This window comes from Sinohyriopsis cumingii, chromosome 16 (assembly GCF_028554795.1).
Source record: "Sinohyriopsis cumingii isolate HCF-2022 chromosome 16, ASM2855479v2, whole genome shotgun sequence".
Classification (NCBI taxonomy): domain Eukaryota; kingdom Metazoa; phylum Mollusca; class Bivalvia; order Unionida; family Unionidae; genus Sinohyriopsis; species Sinohyriopsis cumingii.
The window spans coordinates 19729321-19751675 of record NC_142976.1 but is presented as its reverse complement, the minus strand read 5'-3'; the positions used below and the strand labels follow the sequence as shown (position 1 = coordinate 19751675).

At 38.0% G+C, this 22355-nt stretch overlaps 1 long non-coding RNA gene across 1 annotated transcript; it reads right to left on the bottom strand.

Annotated features, from left to right (window-relative positions):
* Positions 1-165: 165 nt before the first annotated feature.
* Positions 166-21445, bottom strand: LOC149780035 (uncharacterized). Its single transcript, XR_016414872.1, has 5 exons — positions 21417-21445; positions 20792-20913; positions 10210-10324; positions 729-835; positions 166-276 (listed from the first exon to the last, which is right to left on the bottom strand). It is a non-coding gene; the product is annotated as an uncharacterized LOC149780035 (long non-coding RNA).
* Between the last annotated feature and the right edge of the window lie 910 nt (positions 21446-22355).

The window sequence follows — 22355 nt, the reverse complement described above, 5'->3', positions numbered from 1 at the left end:
GGGTTGGGGGGACCTACCCCAATGGGGATAATTCATTTTTTTTTTTAAGTAGCATGGTGTAAAGTAAAAGTAGATGGGCTGATAAGGAATCCACTGAATTTACAGACTAAAGGTTCAGACATTTGTTTTTAAGAGAAAAATGAAAGAAGGAAACAATACAACAGATATTTTAATATGACTTTAATGTTTATTTTCTAGATTTAATTAAGATTATGAATCAGAATCAGTCTCCAACTCCACTGTAAAGTTTATCTATTACTTCTTCTGCTCAGGCACCTGCAAATTAAAACAAAATTGTAATGCTTAAATAAAGTCATATCATCTCAGCACTAGTTACATATGCAGAAGTCATGTTAATCAGCATTATAAAAATGTATGAAATTTTCTTCACTGCACTTGTGCTTCCCTTACTATCGTTAAGCCATGATACAAGATAACTTTGCACTTACTTGTCATTTCTGGCAAGTGGATGGTGCAATCAATTTGCACAAAGATGAATTTATTTCATCCAAATATTTCATGTGAATAAAAATTCCAAATGGAGGCACTTGTCCGATCAGACAAGATATATGCATATTGTAGTTAGCTGGACTCTAGCTCTGATAGTCCTGGGCAATAGGATAAGCTGATTTTGTTATCAGTTTAGAAATGCATCCGCTTTACAAATACTATGCTTTAAAAGACGAAACTGAATCCAATATTGATGAAATAAGAGTCATTTGGATTACCTTGTTTTTTATCATTCTGCGTTGGTTGGGTGCATATTTGAGGGTCTCTGATATGGTCTCTTCCATTCCATTTGCCTTTGCTTTGCCATTAGTTTTCAAGCAGGCTTCTGCATGAGTAATACAATGTTTTAAAATAAGTTTCACAACAAAGGATGCATTGCATTTTTCTAAATGCCAGCAATAATCAATGGAATATTTTTAAAACACGTACTTTGAAATGTGTCTCAAGTTACTTTATCAATTCATTTAAAAATCTCTGGCAAGTCACATGAAAAACACAATTTAAATCAAGCCATACTTACTTATCAAAGACTTTCTCATTCACATCCTTTACCTCACACAATAAATATCAGCAACACCAACATTAAATTCACACAATCAGTACAAAACCTAGGTGTTACTCTGGACAGTACTCTCACATTGCACCAACATGTCATGAACATATGCAAGGCTGCGTATCTTGAGCTGAGACGCATCAGCTCCATTCTCAGATATCTTTCAGTTGATGCCACTAAAACACTTGTGTGTTCATTACTGCTTTCAAGACTGGACTATGGTAACTCAATTCTGTCTGGTTCATCTTAATATCTACTGCAGAGACTTCAAAAAGTTCAAAACATAGCTGCTTGGATCATACTTAGAGTACCACAATCAGAGCACACCTCCCCGCTGCTCTGTACCCAACACTGGCTATCCATTTGATCCAGAATCAAACACAACATTAGTTCTCTGTGCTACGTTTCACTGACAGACTCTAGTCCAACATACCTATCCAACCTCACCTATGTGTACACACAAGCAAGATACTTACACTCCTCTTCCGACAATCATATACTCATTATTCTCACTATGAAAACAAAGTCACATGGACAGCATTCTTTTGCATACCAGGGCCCAGCAACATGGAATGAATTGCCCACTGAACTTAGACACAAAGACGCAGTGATCCCATTCAAGAGTGCTCTCAAAACTACTTATTCTGACTACAAAAACAAACTTAATGACTCAATAATGTTAACTACCTTAAATATTCTCAGCATGTTTTTTATGTTTTCTAATTTCATGGTGTTTGTTTTTGTAATCATATCATTGTGTATGTTTTTATGTTGTCTAATGTTGCAAAGCGCTTAGAGCTTCTAAAGATTAGGCGCTATACAAAGTCCTCATTATTATTATTATTATATTTAGCTTGGATGAATATTTTTTAAATCAGTGGCCATAACTAAAAAATGGGATTTTGTTTTATGATCATAAAAGTATGTTGGACACCATCCATGATGTACAATGCTGTCTGACATTTCTATGCACCTAAGGTTTCCATCTCAAATATTAAAGCAAAATGCATACCGAATTTGACAGATTGATGAAAATAAAAAAAAGCAATGCTTACCATTTGAAAAGAGGCAATTGTCACTAGAATATTCTATTCAAAATGATATTAATTTTGGACACAGGGGATACCACCCCCATGTTTTCCTGACTCGTGATATGTCGGCCTATTCTGTGCACAGCTTTAAAAGATGTAATGTTTATCCATCGAGCTATAGAAATGAAATACATTTACTGTAGACTGTTTCTGTCAGCAGTTAAGTTGAGTAATTAGGTCAGGTTTATAGCTAGTTTACAAAATTCAATGTAGAATGCCAATAAATGACAAGATATATTTTTGCAAACTAAAGTGATCTTGAAAAAAGATTAGTAAAGTTTAACATTTTATAAAAAATAAGCTATTATGTGGAAAAGAAACAACAATGAAATAGGATGCAATGTGTTTACGTCTAGTTTTGGAAGGTACCGTCTCTAAGGTACCGTCATAATTGTACCGTAGTTTAATGGGTGGAAAGGCCATTGAAAGGTAAGGGCAGTGCGGAGACCATCGAGTATGTTCCAGAATAGCTGAATCTTTGTAGATACATAGATCCATTCGTAACTTCAGTCCGCAAGCGAAACACTGTACTTCGTATCCCAATCCTGACTCAGGTCCGAAGTAGACAAATCCTGTTCTAGCTAAAACATACGAAGAAGGTAATCCTTCCCTATCCGTAGGCCATTTTTGAAACGTGTCCAATCGACGGGCACAATCACAATAGTCAGGTAAGAAGACTGGAAAATGGTAGGGTTTGAACTTGGAGTTCTCACTGGATTTCTCACTCGATTCTTGCTGCGGCGAAGTCATCCTTCTGGTGGGTGGCTATCCTCTTACAACCAATGTTTTATACCGACATGTCCATACGGCAAAGTAAAGTGGGTGGGAAGCCGCACTCGCTTCTGCTACACGATTTGATAGACTTTTTCCAAGGGTCGACTGACGATGTGGTGTGTGGGTAAACGTACAATCTTGTTGGGTTGTTAGGTGGTCACTTTCTCTAGACTGCAAGGCTTCTTTCAATATGCCAAAGTTGACCACTCGACTGGTACGATAATTCAGAGTAAGTCCTTTCACTTTACACTTCGTGTGCACTTCTCCTTGTTTGTCCCAGTATTCGTAGCCGTAATTTTTGGGACCACCACTAACGAAACTTAGAATCTTGTCATCGGGGTGCTTGTCTGTCCAGGCTCCTAAACGGTCTCCTTCGATGTCAGGGTGCTGTTGACTCGGGTGATCGATATAAATGCAACTGTCCATGTCAAAGTACAAGACACGTTCCCCTAACAGTTCTAAAGCTTCGTACAATTTTAAGCGAGCATGAGCTGTCATGTAAGCTGCAATGATGACATTTCCAAAGGGGTCATCTTCTACAAAGTTCAGATCTTCTTCGTAATTCACCAAGATCAAATCCTCACGAACGACGTCCACGTGTTTCATGAATTTGGCTTTGTCATGAATCATCTGAAAGTAGCGGGAAGGTTCGGTCAAATACTCCGTCTTGGGTAAACACGGTCATTGTGCCATTTTACCCCACAAGCAATTTAACATCACTTTGGCAAACGATCGCCTGCCTTCGTTTTTCTCAATGTGATCTAAAGTAATGCCTTCTTGTGCCCAGAATTTCTCTCTGAATGTCTTTTGGTCTTCGGGAGTGTGACACCAGGACAGATAGCCACTGGCTTCTTGCTCAGTTTCAAAAAGGCATCCACGTAGTCTGCGAAAATGCCTTTCTGCGTGGGGTCACCCTTGTGGAATTATTGTGTCTTGGGAAAGTGGCAAATTTCATACACTTCTAACAGTTGGTATCCCATGTTCAGAGCTTTGAACAATTCTACGCTGACCCATGTCCCCGTCAAGGCCCGTTCTTCCTGGGTGTGATGACAAGGTTGATCTTGGTTGCACGTTTCAGCACAAGTACGGCACAAAGGAAACATAAGTTTGCCTTGGCAATGGCGAGGTAAGACGGGATGGTATAGGTTCGTTCGAGGCAAAACTTTGCACTTGATCAAGCCTTCGTATTGTCGAATGTTTTTTAGGTCGATGTGTTCGGTGAACAATTGTGGGTGCCCTGCAGGAAAGCAACAATATTTGCACACGTAGGGATACAGTGAACACACGTCCAAGTATTTGATTTCTTCTCCTTTCTCTTCGTCAGCTTGGTACAGCAAACAGGTGGCATTGGTCCTTCCTCCGTACAAACTATTACTTGGGTTCAGGGGGTCCATGAACTGGTAACTTTCCATGAGGCGTTTAAACTCGGGATCGGTGTTCAAACGGTGATTGTATTTGTGTTCCCACATTTCCACCACTTGGTATCCTTCCTGTTCTAACTTTAGGCGTGGCTGACAAATGGCCTGGTACAAGTCTTCCATGGTTCGTTGTAAGAACTGATTTTTAGTGCCGCGGTCAGGGTAACAGACGGGACATCCGTGAAATAAGCAACCGTTAAACTCGTACATGATCTTGGGGTTTTCTAAGTCCCAGCCATTGACCGAATGCATTCCGATGATCTTTCGCCCTGTCCGTTGCGGGCATGCTGAATCCATTTGTCTTCCTTGTCGCACAAGTAATGCAACCAGCATGGGGCTTTGACCGAGTATTGACGTTTGACATAGTTGGTCGTTTGAGGACTGATGACAGCCACAGTGTTTTCAAGCATGAATCGTTGTCGGTAGACTAAGGAACACGCTTTGGCAATGGTGCAAGCCTCTTTTAAATGATCAACCCCTCCGTGTTCCATGAACAGTTCTCGAAATTTTCCACAGCATCGCCGTAAAATGTCCATGTCGGAACGACGATACTTTAGCATTTCTTCCTGAAAGTCGAAAGGGTCGGAGGCGTGAGCCTGGTACCAAGCGTAGAAAGTTTCTCGTTCGGTACGCATGTTGTCAGGGTCGTAATAGTGAGCCTGAGGCAAATGGGGTAGAACGGCATGTTGATTGGCTTCTGTATTGAAAAAGTGTGGAAAGTACCCTTTAGCCATTTCTGTCATTCCAAACATTTTAGGCATTCGACTCAAAGGCATGGCTAAGTAGCTCATCGAATCTTTAAACTGCACTTGTCCCACTTGCATGAAAATGATTTTGGCTCCGTTCAAAGTGATTTTAGGACGCTCGATGCCACGTTCCGTATAACATCTCAAAAGAAACTGTCCATCGTATCCGGAGAAATTGTGAGCCATCACCGTGGCATGGTGATGACAATCTCCATAATAATGTTCGATGTCCTCTTGGCTCCACGTCTTGTCGATGGGGTCTAAGACCCATTGTGTGAAATCGGCTAGTGTGTTCGGTCCTTGAAAGATTTTTTCACGCCCTCCAGGAATCTTACTGCAGTGAGGGCAATAACTCAAGATAGGTTCTTGAATCACTTCTCGCACGCTCGATGAGCCACGCAGAAATTAGGAATGTGAATACTGGTCTCTTGCATGCATTCGAAATCGAAAAAGATGAAATTGCCTTTCTTCTTCTTGTGACCATCCTCTTTCCCTGGTTGGGATTGGTATTTTTGTATGTAGCATTGGTGTTCCAAGTCCACAATGCAGTGACAAATGTGACATTTTTTCTTTCCTGAACATACGTGTGCCTTGGTACTGTTGATACATAGACCTTGTCCACACATTGGGCACGATCTCAGGAGTTGACAAGCACATTTCTTCTGTGAACCTTGCATCTTCAGATGTTGTTGGTAACAGGCAGGGCTGACAAATGTGCGCAGACAAGCAGGACAATGCACTGGTTCTTGCCCTTCGCTCATACAGGGTTGAGAGGCCAAACATCCTGAGCATTTCGATCCACAATGTTTGTGTTGCTCTCGATTATTATAACCATCATAAGTCACATTTCTCACAGTAATATTTGTATCCCAGGAATCCAGTGATAGTGGTAATGGTATCGAAATGGTCATCGTGATGATAGAGGTGAATGTATTTTCCATCCTTAAAGTCTTTCCCTCGAAACAACAGAGACCCGCACACTTCTTGAGGGTGCACTTTCAAGGTGTATCGTGGAGCTAGGACATCTTGCAATTTTTGCATCTCAGGAATGCCACAGAATGTGTCTTTGGACAGGCATGCTTGCTGTAACAGAAGTTCTGCTTCATTTCGTTGTTTGGCTCGGTTCGATTTTCGAATGTTCTCCCAGGCTCTTTTCCATTCTACTGTGTCGTTCTTGTCGGCATAGGTTCATCCCACCACGATGGCTCGGGCTAAACACATGTGGTCTTGAAAATTGTTAATTTGGACAAGACTTGTTTTGGTAATGCGAAGGTTGTTGACCAATAAGGTCTTTCTGCATTGTCCGGTCCCTTGAGGAGGAGAGACGTGGGTCATGTCCAGTGTGGCTTTTCCATCGGTGATGTCAAACTGGTCATTAGATTGTTGCACGTGTTGAATCTTGTCCATGACTTTGGAAGTGGTCAATTCTGCAGGGCTGCTAAACTCGATCCAAACAGGGGATTTCAAGCCGTCATGTTGTATGGAAAGTCTCAAGCGATCATCTTCTTTGGGTTGACATTGTCGCTTGAGTGTGGTGAGCAAAGAATCCCACATGTCGGTGATGAACCCTTTTGCTTTCTCTAACAGTACTTCAGACTTGAAATCTTTAAACTTCACTGTGTATTTGTAAGCCGTAGTTCTAAATTTTCTAGAGGGACGCTTTTCCGTCTCTCGAATGTCATAGTACTTTTCAGGGTTGACTAAGGGTGGTAAACTTTGTTTAGAGGGTTTGGATTCTGGTTCACTCATGTCCTCTTCAAAATCACTGGCATGAATTTGTGCCAAGACTTCAGCCCTAGTACGAGGCGATAGATCACGTTTCTGCCTCTTACTTTCTTCTTCTTTCTTCTCAAATGAATTGGATCATTTCATCTCGATAGCAAAAAGTCAAATGACTAAAGTTTAAACACCATGGATTAATTTATAGTCATAGCAGACCAGCGTATATAAAGGGTATGTGACTTGTCCTTTCACTATTCATTTCACTCTCAAACTGAGCACAACAATGGAAGAGACTACCAAGATCGAACGTTTCATCAGAGCTTTGCGAGGGGTCATTAGAAAATTCTCTTCAGACCAGCCGAGGGACTACTCTCCTTCCTTTCAAGATAAAAGTCAAGATACTTGCTATATCTGTCAGAAGAAAGGGCATTGGTCTTCAGAGTGTCCAGACCGTCAAAAAAGAAAAAAAAGGGGTTAGAAGAGACAAAAGTCAAGATACCTGTTATTATTGTCAAGAAAAAGGACATTGGTCACCAGACTGCCCAAAAAAGAAACAAGAGGAGTCAGAAGAAGAGAGGGATTCTTCAGAGGAAGAGGAAGAAGAAGAGGAAGAAAACAGACAGGTGAAGAAAAAGAAACAGGAGAAGAAAAGAAGGGAAGAAAGTGAGGAGGAAGAGGAGGAAAAGACTATGACGGTGAAGAAATTAAAAAAACAGAGAGTGAACAATGAGACAGAATAAGTCTATGAACTTTTTAAAGTGCTCTGTTGTGAATTGTGAATTGTAAATATTTATAAAAGAATAAATTAATTATAAAAGGTAAGTGTCTTTGGGTTTTGATTTTAAAATAAGAACCTACACTCACGCACACTCATACACAGACAGGTACTATTGGGTAAAATGGTTTTTATTAGTTATTGGCAATTGAAAGCCTATCTCTTTTCGAGAGACGTGGATGGCCCTGAAAAGGGCCTTTTTTGGTGTAAGGGGTGAGTTTAAACAATCAACTTTAACTGTCTTAAGCCTTTGCCATGGCCAAGGCCTACTTCTGGACTGCGTACTGTTGATGATGATTTCGTTGAAATCACTAAGGATGGTGCAGTAGGCGTAGTCACAGGGTTGGAGTGTTTAGCTTGGGAAGGTCGTATTCTCTTCGGCCGTAATAAAGAAGTCTGATACATCTGTTTCAGACTTCTTAACTAAAATGTCTAACAGTACCGTGACCGTTTGATTTTGACACCCTTGTTTCTTTGCTGCTGCGTCTTCTTCTTGTTGTTTTTTCCTTACCTCTTCTTCTTGCTGCTGTTGCTGTAGGAGAAAAGCTTGTTCCGCTTCCTTTTGCTGTTGTATAAATTTCTCCAATTCTTCTTTCTGTCTCTGTCTAAAATTTTCCATGTGCGGTAATGAAGGAGAAGGTGACGAAGGTTCAGGAACAAATTCTTGCAAGGTAAAAAAATCCACAAAATCCCAATTCACCTCTTCTGAAAGTAAGTCTGGGTTCCCTTGGGTAGTCTCCACCATCAGTGCACCCAAACTGATCGTTTTCTGAGTTTCCGTCATGTTGAAAAACTGTCGCTTAGATTGACTACGCACAGGCGCTAGCGAATCTATATAGACTATGTGACGTCACAGACTGCTCTCTTCGGATTGGACGTGGGCTGACTGAATTTTGTAACGCGTGTTTGGATTGGTCAACAAACTCAATCCGTTTCAATCCTTCCTCCCCCTATAAATAAGTACAGTTCACTGCATTCCTTCACCTGTTACTCAGCACCCCAACATGTGGACCGATGTACAATCTTCAACGCTTGTGTCTTCGATGATGTTCCGGACGGACATATCAATGTATGTCCGATCCAACTGGACAGTTATCCACAGGACAGACACCAGCCTGTGGATGCGAAGAATCTTATGTGGAGCATCAAGGATGCCTCAAAAGAGTCTTAATCTATGGTCCTGCAGTCAGGCACAGCCTAAGGTCAAGAAGAAGATGTCACAGATGCCCTTTATGTTAAGGGTATATTAACATAAAACCAAAGGCCCTTTTCAGGGCCATTCCTATCTCTCGAAAAGATCTTGACTTTCAATTGCCTACCCCTTTTTTTATTTTTTTGTTTAAAAAAATAATAAAAAAATAGAGACCCCTCCCTGTTTCAATTTTCGCCTGTTCCATTTTCATAGACCCATCAGGTCGGGACCTTATTAAAATAGGGTCCCGACCCTGTTCCATTTCCCCTAGTCCCAAGACAGTCCCACGATTTATTCCCCATGTTCAATTTCCCTTGTCCCTAGAATGAATAGTTTTTTTTCTTTCTCCCATGTTAAATTCCCCTTGTCCCTAGAATGGATATTTTTTTTTTCTCCCATGTTAAATTACATAGTCCCCAGAGTGGATATACCCTTTTTAACATGGAAGTTCCCTAGTCCCTAGACTGTCCCTATTCACTACTACCATTGTCATTACCAGCCTGAAACCCAATTTAATGCCATTTGTATAAATTCATTTCAAATAAATATTATGATATAGTTGAAGTGTAAAGTCAAGCAAGTATTCTGTTTGCAGATTTTACATTTTAGATATTATAGTAAAGTCATATTTTCTCTTGTTTAGTAAACTTTATTGCAACTGGTTCCAAAATAGTAAATCTTATTTAATGTTCATTCACCAGAATAGGTATTAATACAATCCCGAATTAACTGTATGGTACTAAAATATACCCTGATCTTGTGTGAGATTGTAATTTACAGAACTATACCTCAAGACAACAATAATATATTGAATTTATATTGTATCAAGACTGTCATGGTTATGAACTCCAACTTTATTCAGGTTTTTTCATAATAAATGATCATCTTGTGCTATGGTTGAAAAGAAATCAAAGTTCAGTTTAACTCCATTCTCTCCACATTTCTAAGTTGTTAAGAGGCATACTCATCCTCAGTGTTATAGTAAAATGTAATCTTATTTGGATCAATCTTGGTGGTGTAATATATGAATGGAGAAAGAATATTATCATCCAGATTAAAATATGTTTTATTCAGACTCTACTAAAATTTTTAGTTGGATATGGGTTACGGAGCCTGATGTGTACGAACAAAGCAATGTGTACCATGACCTTTTTAATTTAACATTTTAAACTCCTGCAGAAGAAAGAGATTTTTTAGATCCATTAATCTGTATTAACAAAAACATTTCTTCAGTATGATTTTCAATTACTTAGTATTGACAAAACTCATATTTTAAAGTTGTTGTTTTTTTGTGTTTGGTTTGGCCTTTTATGGTAAACCAACACAAGTAAGTTATTTAGTGCCAAGGCACTTTAAGTATAGTGCCTTGCCCAAGGACACACCATGGTAGCTAACCCAGGTTGGTCTGATGGTAGAATTTGAACCTACCTTATTTCACAGGTCCAGAAAGCTAACCACTGAGCCACTACAGCTCCCCATCTTATAGTGGAATGCTGGTATACTTTATGATCAAGAAGGATGGGTTGGGGTATGCATGTTGCATCTGAAAAAAGTGATGGAATTTTTGTTTACATAATATTTTAGTCATACAATATGAATCATTTTCTATAGATTTAAGATGTATCAGATCAAGTTAAGAAAAATCATATATTCTGTTTCCTGGGAATGTACTAAAATTCACTGTTATTGTTTGATTTTTTGGTAGTAAGCTTACTTGGTATTTTTTTCTTTTTAACTTGAATACCTAATTTGTTAACATCCTATTCTAAATCTTCAGAGTTCTGTCTATTAAGTGACAACTGTTGATACATGTAGGGAAGTTTTTGTTTATATCTTTTGATTTTTGTGATTCTGGAAGTTGCAGTATTTGTTGTTGTATTATAACCATTTCAGTAATTTAATGAATGCAGAGTATACTGCTCTATAAATGAAATTTAAGTGAAAATAATGTAAAAGTATGTTTCACTGCAAATATAAATTGTTTAAAATAATATATCATTTATCATATGACTATTCAATTGTGGTAACTAGTATTCCATCCAATATCTATATATTAAAATATGTCTTTTCATACAGCTGGTGATCATTTAGATACAAGTCCAATTGAACATAATCAAATTATCAATGCAGGTGTTTTTATTAGTAGTAGTATTGCAAGTATAAGTGTTAGTATTAAGATTTCATATACAGGTATGATAAGTGTATCATAATGTTTAAATGATGCTCCTTGTTACAACATAAAATATGTTCATTGAAACAAATGGTTCACTGGTAAATTGGCAGCAAAGGTCTTCACTGAATTATGTTGCATAAACTATTTTACAATAAAACATATATGATGCATCTCAATTATGATGAATGTGAGGAGGAGGATTAATAATAATGCAATTTAAGTTATCTTCATAACATAAGTTCTAGCAGATGTGTAATTTTTATGTGGTTCATCATCAGTTTGAAACTGGTCTGTGATTTCTGGATCTGGACATACCTGGTCCCCTGCTGTTGTGCTGCTATGGTCTTTACAGTTCATTAGGATATCAGTTACACTTGGTTTACATTTAGAACCCCATGGGATGGAATGCCCAGTTTGAAACTGAGAGAATGGTTAATTATCCATAATATAACTCCTGCAGTTATTATTAGGTTTGATATCAAGGTCTTTCTTTAAAAGCTTTTCAACTCAGGTTCTGTTCTACCATACAGATAAATAAAGTCAAATTCAAGGCTTTCAGATTTGTCCAGTTTGTTTCATGTGTTGCGGCAGACAGACTGTATATTGCCACTGTACCATATAAATATCAGTGCTTAGTCTGCTCTCAGTTGCTGTGGTTTGATTAGTTACAAGTGTCATCACATGTGACTAATTATTGACCAATGTAATGAAACTTGTATAATTAGAAGGCTGTATTTAAAAACTCTAAAGATCTTAAAAAGAAAATTGGATCGGGGTAAGTAAAACCTTTTACTTTGACCATTTGGCTAGAAAATAATTTTCAATAAGTTTAAATTGGATAATAGTAATATAATAATTAATTACACAAATCAGAATAAAAGCTATTTGCATATCCCCTTACAGCTGTTGCTTTTTCATAGTACTAAGTAGAATAAAGTATAGTTAAGACAGATAGCTTTAAGCTAGAATTAAACTCAAATAAATTGCAAGAAATCAAAACAAACCCAGGATTAAAACTAAAGAAATATCCCGTCATATATACCTTACATCAAATAAAGAAACTCAAGATGGATAACAACAAAATTAATGTCACATCATCAAATAGTTATCTCAGCTGCCTGGTCAACCTAAAGGCAGATAAACTAAGGCAAACTTACTCCGAAGCAGTCTCATCCCCCCTAAGAGAAAAACGACAGATACAGTTCTTAACGCCAATTTTCAACTCGACCCCAACTGACTCGATGAGTAGACTCTACCTGTCACCAAGCGTAAACGAGAATGTGGACAATCTACCGAGTAACCGCAAAACTACATCCGACATGAGTACCCAAACTGAGGAACAATACTCAACAAGCACAAAAACAACCCAGACCACGCTGGTTAAAAACACTAGCAGCCAGGGGACTCAAACTGAGAACCTACTAGATGAAACAGAACGCCCTCACCCTACCACAAATAAAGCAGTCACACACGACTCAACAAAAGGTAAGAATAATAGGAAAACCAAATCCCAAATACCAGTTAGAAAGAATAAGGAACACACTAACTGTCAGAATACAAGACCCAGCAAGCCGGTTATGGACAACGAAACAAAGTCAGCTAAAGAGACAAACACCAGGGGAAAAAAGACCAGTCTGCAAAATATCCAAAACAAGAAACACCCCGCTGAACTGACTCTCTTCGTCAAGGGAGTAAATTCCAAAATAACGAAGTTAGCCTTTAAAACCATAGCATGGCAATTGAACAAACATCACCAAGGAGAATTCACGCTTAAAAGCACTAGAGACGACTTGCTGATAATCAAATGCACCACTGAACAACAGATTGCCAAATATATGGAAATTGAAAGAATAGGCCAAATAAATGTTCAGGTCACTAGACACAACAGAACAAAACAACACATAGACCCAAACCCCCCAAAAACACACAACAAAGGAGTCATATACGTATCAACTCAAAATAAAACCAATGAAATAGTAGACTACATAAGGAGTAAAGGACAGGAAGTAGAGAAAGCAATCCGCCTAAAAACAAGAAGGGGAAAGGATAGCACTGCAGTGGTACTCTTTTTTAAGGGCGCCACCCCAGAAACTATCAAAATAGCCGAAAAACTCAAGGCTAAAAAAATTTTTGCTTTCAAAAACAAACCACGGTTCTGTGGCAACTGCAAAAATTGGGGGCATTACTCTAAGAGTTGCGGAAACCTATTCCGGTGCAATCAATGTGGTCTTCACCACCCAGACCGGAAAACATGTAGCGCCACCAATCAGCACTGCGCTAACTGTAGTGGTAACCACAAACCAAACCACGCAGAATGCCCCAGGGCTCTTAGAGAAGCCCTAATAGTTGAATATATGATCTCCCATGGGGTAAACTATAAGCAGGCCAAAACAAAAATCAGGATACCAAAAACAAAATAAATAGGTAGCACCCTCACTGGTAGGAAACACGCATAAAACGAAAACAACAGTAAATTAAACAAACTATTAAGACTTTTTGCACTAGAGATGGATTCCAGAGCAGAAATCAAAATATGGCAATGGAATGCACGCTGCCTTAGGGCCCACGCTGACCAACTAAATAACAAAATACTTGAACAGGAAAGAAAACCAGATGTTATATGCATACAGGACACCCACCTAAATGATACCTCACGTATCCCAAACATCATAGGCTACAACACCAAATACCTAAAGCATCGATCCCCCACAGCAAGAGGAGGGGGGTTAGCAACCTTTGTTAGAGATGGAATTACATCAGAAATGCATAAATTAACAGATAGTAGACCGCCCAATGACTTCGAAATACAGATAGTCAAAATAACCGCTCAAACTAAGCAGGTACTAATCGTTAACCTCTATGAAACAAATGAGCAGCGCAATTTAAGTGCAGACAAAACAATCAAAATGATTAAAGACTGTGGAGAATGGGTGGTAATATGCGGGGACTTCAATGCGCACAATGAACTATGGGGGAGTCAAAAGACGGACATTAAAGGAAAAATTGTAGAAAAATGGGCACAAAAATGCAACTTAGTTTTTCTAAACAACGGAATGCACACCCGGATAGATGACAGAACAGGCCACACATCAGCAATAGACCTATCTCTATGCACACCAAGATTAGCAGGCATTTCTGATTGGCAAGTTGATGAAAGCGACCCTATGGGAAGTGACCATTACCTTATAAATATAGAAATACAAATTAGAATACCTCAAAATAAAGCGTCCTTCACACCAAGATGGAAATACGAACAGGCCAACTGGATTAGGTTCAAACAGATAGGTGACTCAATCGACCCAGAAACCATATATCACCGGGACATTGACACCTTTAATGACAAATTAATAAAAACCATTAACACAATGGCCCAAGAAACAATTCCTAAAACTAAAGGAGTAGCACCCAAACCCACGGTGCCCTGGTGGAATAATGAATGTAAAATAGCAATTAAAGAGAAAAAAAGAGCTCTAAACAAATTCAAAAGAACTAAAAATAATAGGGACTTTAACTACTACAAGGAAAAGGAAAAAACTGCCAAACAAACTATTATGATAGCTAAACAAAACTCATGGAGAGAATTCTGCTCAAAACTAGATATTAACACAAAATCGAAGGAGGTGTGGCAAAGAATTAAAAAAATGAGAGGCAAAACTAAATCAATAACCCCCAACATACCTGGACAAAACAACAAACATAAGGCTGAATTATTCGCAAACTATTTCGCCAACATGTGTAGCAATACCAACTTAGAGGATAAGTTTAAAAATCATAAAAGGCAATTTGAGGAAAGCAACTCTGACAACATAAAGGAAGCAGGAAATAATGACGGCCCACTAAACCTTCCGTTTACAGAAGCCAAATGGAGAAAGGCCCTCGCCGGCAAAAAGACCACATCCCCCGGGGAGGATACTTTGGGGTATGAAATGTACAAGAACCTACCCAAAAAACTTGTCACAATTGCACTTAACCTCATTAATAAAATATGGGAAACCGGTACCATACCTATAAGATGGAAAAAGGCAGTAGTGGTCCCGATTCTTAAGCCTGGAAAACCCTCAAGCAATACAAAATCATACAGGCCCATATCACTAACAGACAATATATGTAAAATAATGGAAACTATGGTAAACAACAGGCTGAAATACCATTTAGAAAGCAAAGGACTACTAGCTAATACACAGAGCGGGTTTCGCAACTACCGAAGCACAATAGACCAACTCATGAGACTAGAAACCGCTGTCAAATTAGCATCTAGAGAAAAATTTTAAAAATCCAGATATGTTACAGCCATCTTCTTAGACATGGAAAAAGCATATGATCTAATGTGGACTAAGGGACTGATAAGTAAACTTAAACCATACGGAATAACTGGCAATATATACAAATTTATTGCTAACTTCCTAACCGATAGAAAGATACAAGTCAGACTAGGACAAGACTACTCCGAACGATACAAACTGGAAAATGGCACGCCACAATGAAGCGTAATCAGCCCAACTTTATTTAATATAATGATAAACGACCTGGAAACCGCGGTAAAACCCAACCACCTTGACTTATCCCAATTCGCCGATGACAGCGCCGTATGGAAAACTGGCAACCCGGCCAGCAGAGAAACGACCAAGCACTTACAAAAAGGACTAAACGATATAGGAAATTGGACAGATAAATGGGGATTTAAATTGTCACCTCTAAAAACAGTAGGCATAGTTTTCAATCCGGGAGGTGGCCACCCCCCACCCACTCCAAACTTAACCCTAAAGGGGGTACCCATCAAATTCGAAAAACAAGCGACACTCCTAGGTATGGTATTCGACCACGAACTCATGTGGGCAGCTCATATCCAAGAACTCGTAACGAAGTGCAAACGAGACATCAACCTCCACAGAAACCTCAGAGGGGTGAATTGGGGGGTTGATCAAAAAACACTCGTTACCCTATATAGAGCACTTATAAGAGCAAAATTGGACTACGGTTGCCAGGTATATGGAGCGGCGAACGCCACGTTACTAAAGAAACTAGACACAGTCCAATCAAAAGCGCTAAGGGTATGCACCGGCGTCCTAAATGGTACCCCCACACAAGATATCTTAATAATAGTAGGAGAACCCCCGCTAGACCTAAGGCGGAAGGAATTGATGCTGCGATACTCGACTCGAATATCAATACACCAACCCAACCACCTCATGCTACAAGCCCTCTTAGCATGCGACAAACCATTCGATACAAAAGGAAAAAATAAAAAAATACCTAGTGGGAAAATAATTATAGAATTAAAAAGGAAATTTCAAATCGCAAATATCAACCCAGAAAAAATAAGGTACTACCCAGACCCCCCGTGGACCTGTCCCACACCACAAATAGATCTTAGCTTACGTAAACTAGGCCAAAAACAAAATGACCCGATAGGACTAAGAGCATCAATACTAACGTACATTGACAACAAATACGAGACATACACGCAAATCTTCGCAGATGGATCAAAAACCAAAAATCCAAATAAAACTGCAGCAGGGATAGTGATCCCAAAATTAGATGTCGCCGTTGGAAAAAGACTCCCAGACCAATGCGCTATATACACGGTAGAATTCATGGCAATACTAATGGCATTAACATACGTCAAAACATACCCCACAACTAAGGCAGTCATTCTAAGCGACTCTTACAGTGTACTACAATCGTTAGCAACGGACCAATCCAAGAGCAGACCTAATATGATTAATCATGCAAGATCGCTACTTAAAGAGATTGAAAAAAACAACGAACACGTTGAATTCGTATGGATACCCTCTCACATCCATAATCCCAGGCAATGACAAAGCAGATGCAGAAGCAAAAAACGCCACAAACGAACCAAAAGCCCAAAATATAGCATACAGCGTCACTGAAATCAATAACATGGGACAAGATCAATGACATGTGGCAAGAGCTATGGGAAAAATCGGATGCAAACAGTCTAATACACACGATGATGAAAAAAGTAAGTAGAAAAGTCGAAAGTCCGACCTTCAAAAATCCATACGATATAACAATAATAAATAGAATAAGAACAGGTAAAACACTATTGGCAGGATGCGCAGGGAAACACATAAAAAGGGGACCAACCGAAAACTGCCCCTACTGCCCAACTCCAGAAACAATCGCACACTTAATAAATATATGCCCCAAATACAACCAGGAAAGGGCCGAACTAAAATCTCAACAGGAACAAATAGGAGAACGGTGGACATACCCAGAGTTACTTGTGGCAAAAAACAATAACATAGGAATGACCTATAATAACATCATGACATTCATTAACAAAATAGGCAAAAGGGGACAAATCTAAACCGAATGAAGGGTTGGGTATAAAGAGAGACCATGTAAAGAAATTAAAACCAATAAACCTAAAAGATCGAACCAAAAAAGAAAAAAACCAATCAAAATATTACAAATCACTGTTTGGGAATTGTGACGGCCGGCTCGGGCTAGTGGGTTCACAGACTGACACCGCCGCTCATAACCTGAACAATAAAAACCAGATAAGGACGAATATTACAAAATCACTGTTTTGGAATTATAATGGCATGCTAGGCCCCGTAGGTTCAAAAAAAAAAAAAAAAAATATAAAAAAATAAAAATAAAAAAAATATACATTAAAATAAATCACAAATAGCTAAGCTAAACAAAAATAACAGGTAAATAGCCAAGTGGTCAAAGCGAAGGGAAACAAAGGCAATCAAACCACCTCCCTCGAAGAAAACATCTCACGGCGAACATGGCAGTATCAAAAGGACGAGAAGACCAAAACAGAAACGGACACGGGATAAGGCAGAAAGAGCTGAAATAAAGAAGAGCAGGAAAAGGCACAGAATGAAGTTAAACGTCCTAAGGCAGTAAAAGAAGAAAGAACAGGACACTTGCAGACCTTGGGGAATGAAGGCAGAAACAATGAAAAGAGTATGCCTCAAATAATCAAACCACCCCCACCCCCCAGTATGAAAAGAATTGCCTTCCCGAAATCAAACAAAAGAAATAAGGCCACCCCCCACCACATCTACTTATAAGTGTGAATGAGAAAGTGAGCGTGAATGTGTGTTGTCGGGATATGTGGGAAAAGCAGAAAAACGAACAAAAATGTCTATAGCCATCACACAAATATAGCATACACACTCCCTACCCACCTTTTTTTTCTTTTCTTTTCTTTTTTTTTTTCTTTTTTACAAACAAATTTTACCACATAGGGCTTTCATTCTGACCCACGAAAGCCCTCTTTTGACCAACAACTTACTGGCCCTGAAAGACACTGATTGGTTTAAAGCCACATGTACAAAATACTTAACCAAATTGAGATCTCCAAAACAAAATAAAGGGCTACTAAAAGCCTACTAGATGTGAAAAAATTTTCGGAAAATTCAAGTACGCAAAGTACACAAAATTTAATAGACCTTACAAAAGATAGGAAAATTCACAACTCAGGAATATCTGAAGCGTATGTGACAATCACATGTTTGGCAAGATAGTACAGGAATAGCCCAATAAATATAGGGAACTGGGCATTGATTGCAACGAAAATTTAATAATACTGCTGCTGGTGTGCTTCGGTTACTGCCTGAAATGAGAGAGGAAGGAGATGCAGGATGCAGAAACAGACCACCAACGGAGTACAACGATGGAGAAGGTTGCAGCGACGAGAGCCTGGGCGGGACCTTTTGGGGCACCTGGGCTTCGGCTTGCTTGCTTGGGGGCATTGTATAAGTTAATCGCTAAATTCAAAAAGTACACAAACGTGTACAAACTAAACAGTCGCACATACCGAAAGGTGCACGTGACTTTAATCCAATGAATGAATGAAATGTGTGCTAGAGGGTAGGGTTAGCAGTTATACTCCCAATTATGTTTGTGATGAGCAAAAGCAGCTGCACAAATTTGAGCTTTTAGTTTGGTTCTGGTAGGGTCAAAGGATGCAGGTACATTTTACATTCATTTTTTACTAGAAATAGCTATTTTCAATATTTTTCTGTGACAAGGCAACTAAAAGAATCAGTATGTGCCTTATGCATGAATAAAGTTCACTAGTACTATAACAAATTAGCATACTTTTCATCACCCCTCTACCATCAAGATTTTTTTATATTTACCTCTGTAGCAGACACAAATAAAAGTCGGCAGCTCATTTGCAGACTAAGTTACGCATATGATCTCCAATGCTCATCTAACTGTGACAGGCAGTCACCAACAAGCCAACCTATTTCCATGCCTAACTCAAAGTAAATCTGAACCACATTATAGATTTAGCTTATGTGTAAATTTATAAATGCTAGGCTTGTGATAATTAGGTTCATGCCTTCTACCTTAAAAATTAGAGGGATGTCAAAATACGAAACTATCCAGTGAGACCTATGATGTTAATTTTAATCCCTATGGGATTTGTGACATAAAAAACCCAAATGCTTTATGTATTAAAAGGTAACTAATGGGGGCAGGATCTGCAGTGAATCAATGGTTAGTATGCTAGACTCCTGATAAAAATGTTTGTGTTAAAATCCTGTTATCAAGTCAACCAGGTTACCTACTGCAATGTACCCTTGCCTTACTCCAATTCCCTCAGTACTCAGTAAACAACTAGTGTTGCTGTACATAACAAAACCAGTCCATATTGATTTTACATATTTTACTAAATCCTGACAAAAATAATTCTCTAAATAAAGAATGATTAATATGTGATGGTCTCGCATGTAATCAAACTCTTCCAAGCTTTTAATGATATGAACCGATTTATCAATGTTTATCAAATTTGCATGAAAAACTATTTCTTATTTGTCATCAAATATGTTCAATGTTTTGATCATATAAGCATTTCTGCTACATTAGATCAAAATAATCTTTTTGTCAGAAATAGAGCCCTTATAGTATTTGCAAGGTCAACCAATCAGATGCAGAATTTGAGTTTAATATGAATGAATATTTTTTTTACAAAATTGCTCTTTTGCTATATCTTGATGAGATAAATCTATTCACCAAGTCTGATGAAATTAATGAGAAATAGTTTTAAGAGCAGTAGCAAGAATGGCTAGTGAGATGTAGAACCACCACATTATATGCATAGATTTTGCTTATAGCCTCAGACATACAAGCAAATAATTAAACAAGTCAGATCTAAATTGGATCATAAACACTGTTGTGCAAATCATAAGAAACTCTGCCAATCAGATGCAAGGTCACTTCACTACCATACCTTTATCACACTCATAATAAGCATCATTGTGAAACTTGACTCTATAAGCCCAATGGCCAAGCATGATCAAACTTGAATCAGCAGTAGTGGTTATAACCTCATGTATTTGTATGCATCTTCACTTCTTCAATCTAGATCTCATTTATATAAGCATGTATTCTACGTTTAGTAAAAACTGCACTACATGTATAAATATTGCATGCGGTGGTAACATACTCAGATGAAAGATCACCTTATTATTATTAATGGTTAACACTCATCAAACTTCAAGGACAACTTAATGATTTTAGCCTATATTGTGGAAGTGTGGCTTTTAGGCTGGTTAAAAAACTCAACTAATCTTATACATGATCACATGTATATACTTGGATTTTGCTCATTATTAGATTTATCCAAGATGTTGATTTAAGCCCAAAACCAAGTTTTATATAAACAAATTGATCAGAACTATGGACTCCAAAGTAGCTAATTTCTTACTGTTGAAAGACAGAAGGGGATGTGAAATAAATAACACACTCTGGACCATTACATAAACCCACTTAACCTTTTGACCAGTTGAGATAAAATATCAACAATAATGTTAAATAAGATTGATAAATTATGTTTTCTCACATTACCTCTAGCCCTTTTCAACATGGATGGTATTTTTCTTCCACATATGTCAGCTCTTAATTAGTGGCCCTTTCCCATCATGAATGTTGTAGGTGAAACTCTCAGAAGTAGGCTTTTTAATTTATATCTGTAGAAGAAAAAAACTATTGGTCTGCATATATCAATGTCACCATTTCTGTATTAGATTAAAATACCATATGTGTGTGTGTGTGTGTGTGTGTTAATTTTAGAATTTAAGCAAACTTGTCTCCATGTGTTTATTTTAAAACTGATGATGATAACACATAACAGGTTCAATGGATAAAATGTTATTTCTTACTTCTTACAACTGCTCATTATATCTGAATTTACATTCAATGTTTGTTTTAATTAACATATTTGGGATATTGGGCAAATTATTTATTTTGTAGTTTATCATTATATCATTTACCAGTCTTTTATCATTCAAATATGTAATATAGTACCATTATACTGACTTCATATTCTATATGATATCCCAGCAATACATATTAAGCAGATAAGTGCAAATAAAAATGTTCAGAATGTAAAATTTACTCCAAGCTCAAAGAAGATCAGCAAAAGATAATATCCAACAAATTACCAAACAAAAAGCGAAGTTAACGCAGTTACCTTTATTATGATGTCTCCAACACCAACGCCGGCAACGGTACTGTACAGCTACGTCTTCTGAGTTTTACCGTCATCTTGTCTTTCAAACCAGAATTAATTTCTTGAGCTCTTACAAAATGAAGAAACTTTTAAATACTATAATTTAAGCAGCTTCTTTACATGCCATCAGATAAATTATGGCACAGTGTTATGTCTGTCAGCAAAACGCAACTTCACATTTGGACGGCGCGCTGTGTGGGCATCGCTGACACAGCAACTGACATGAATTCTCTATTAGCAGACAATGATTCGGAATAAATCCTTCGCAAATCTAACATTCTCGATTTTTCATAGTTCCACTTTTCATTGTTGCATCTGTTTGATTGTACAATTGCTAATGATGTTCAATGAATCAACTTAAATTCATCTGCTGTCTGAAATCCCGGTTCAGTTGGTATTTTCTTCCGCGCATGATGCCGTGTAAATAAAAGATACGGTCGACATTCAAAGTGGTTTAGGTTAATTTATTATTTTTCTTTATTAAGGTCATTTGCAGAAAGTGTTTCGCTAGGGTGAGAAAAAAAAAATATAACAAAAAGAAAACTTTCTTTTCCAACGCTAATACTGTATATATTTCAATTTGTGATTGATGCTATAAATAAAAAAAAATGATAATAAAGCATTTTAGCCCGTGGCTTCGGCACGGCACTCGTTTTTGTGGGTTTTTTAAAATGTTGTTAGTGTTGTTTTGGGGTTGTTTTTTTGTGTGTGTACCACACTAAAAAACATACCAGGTATTAGGCCTAACGTAGGAAAAGAAATTATCCTCTATTTTTTACTATTCTTACTGTCAAATGACGCAAAAGTGATCAAATTGCTATTAAGATTTTGTTTTGTATAACACTTACCGCTCGTTTTCCTCGAGATAAAGCAGCCACTTCAAAATGATTATAAAATCTG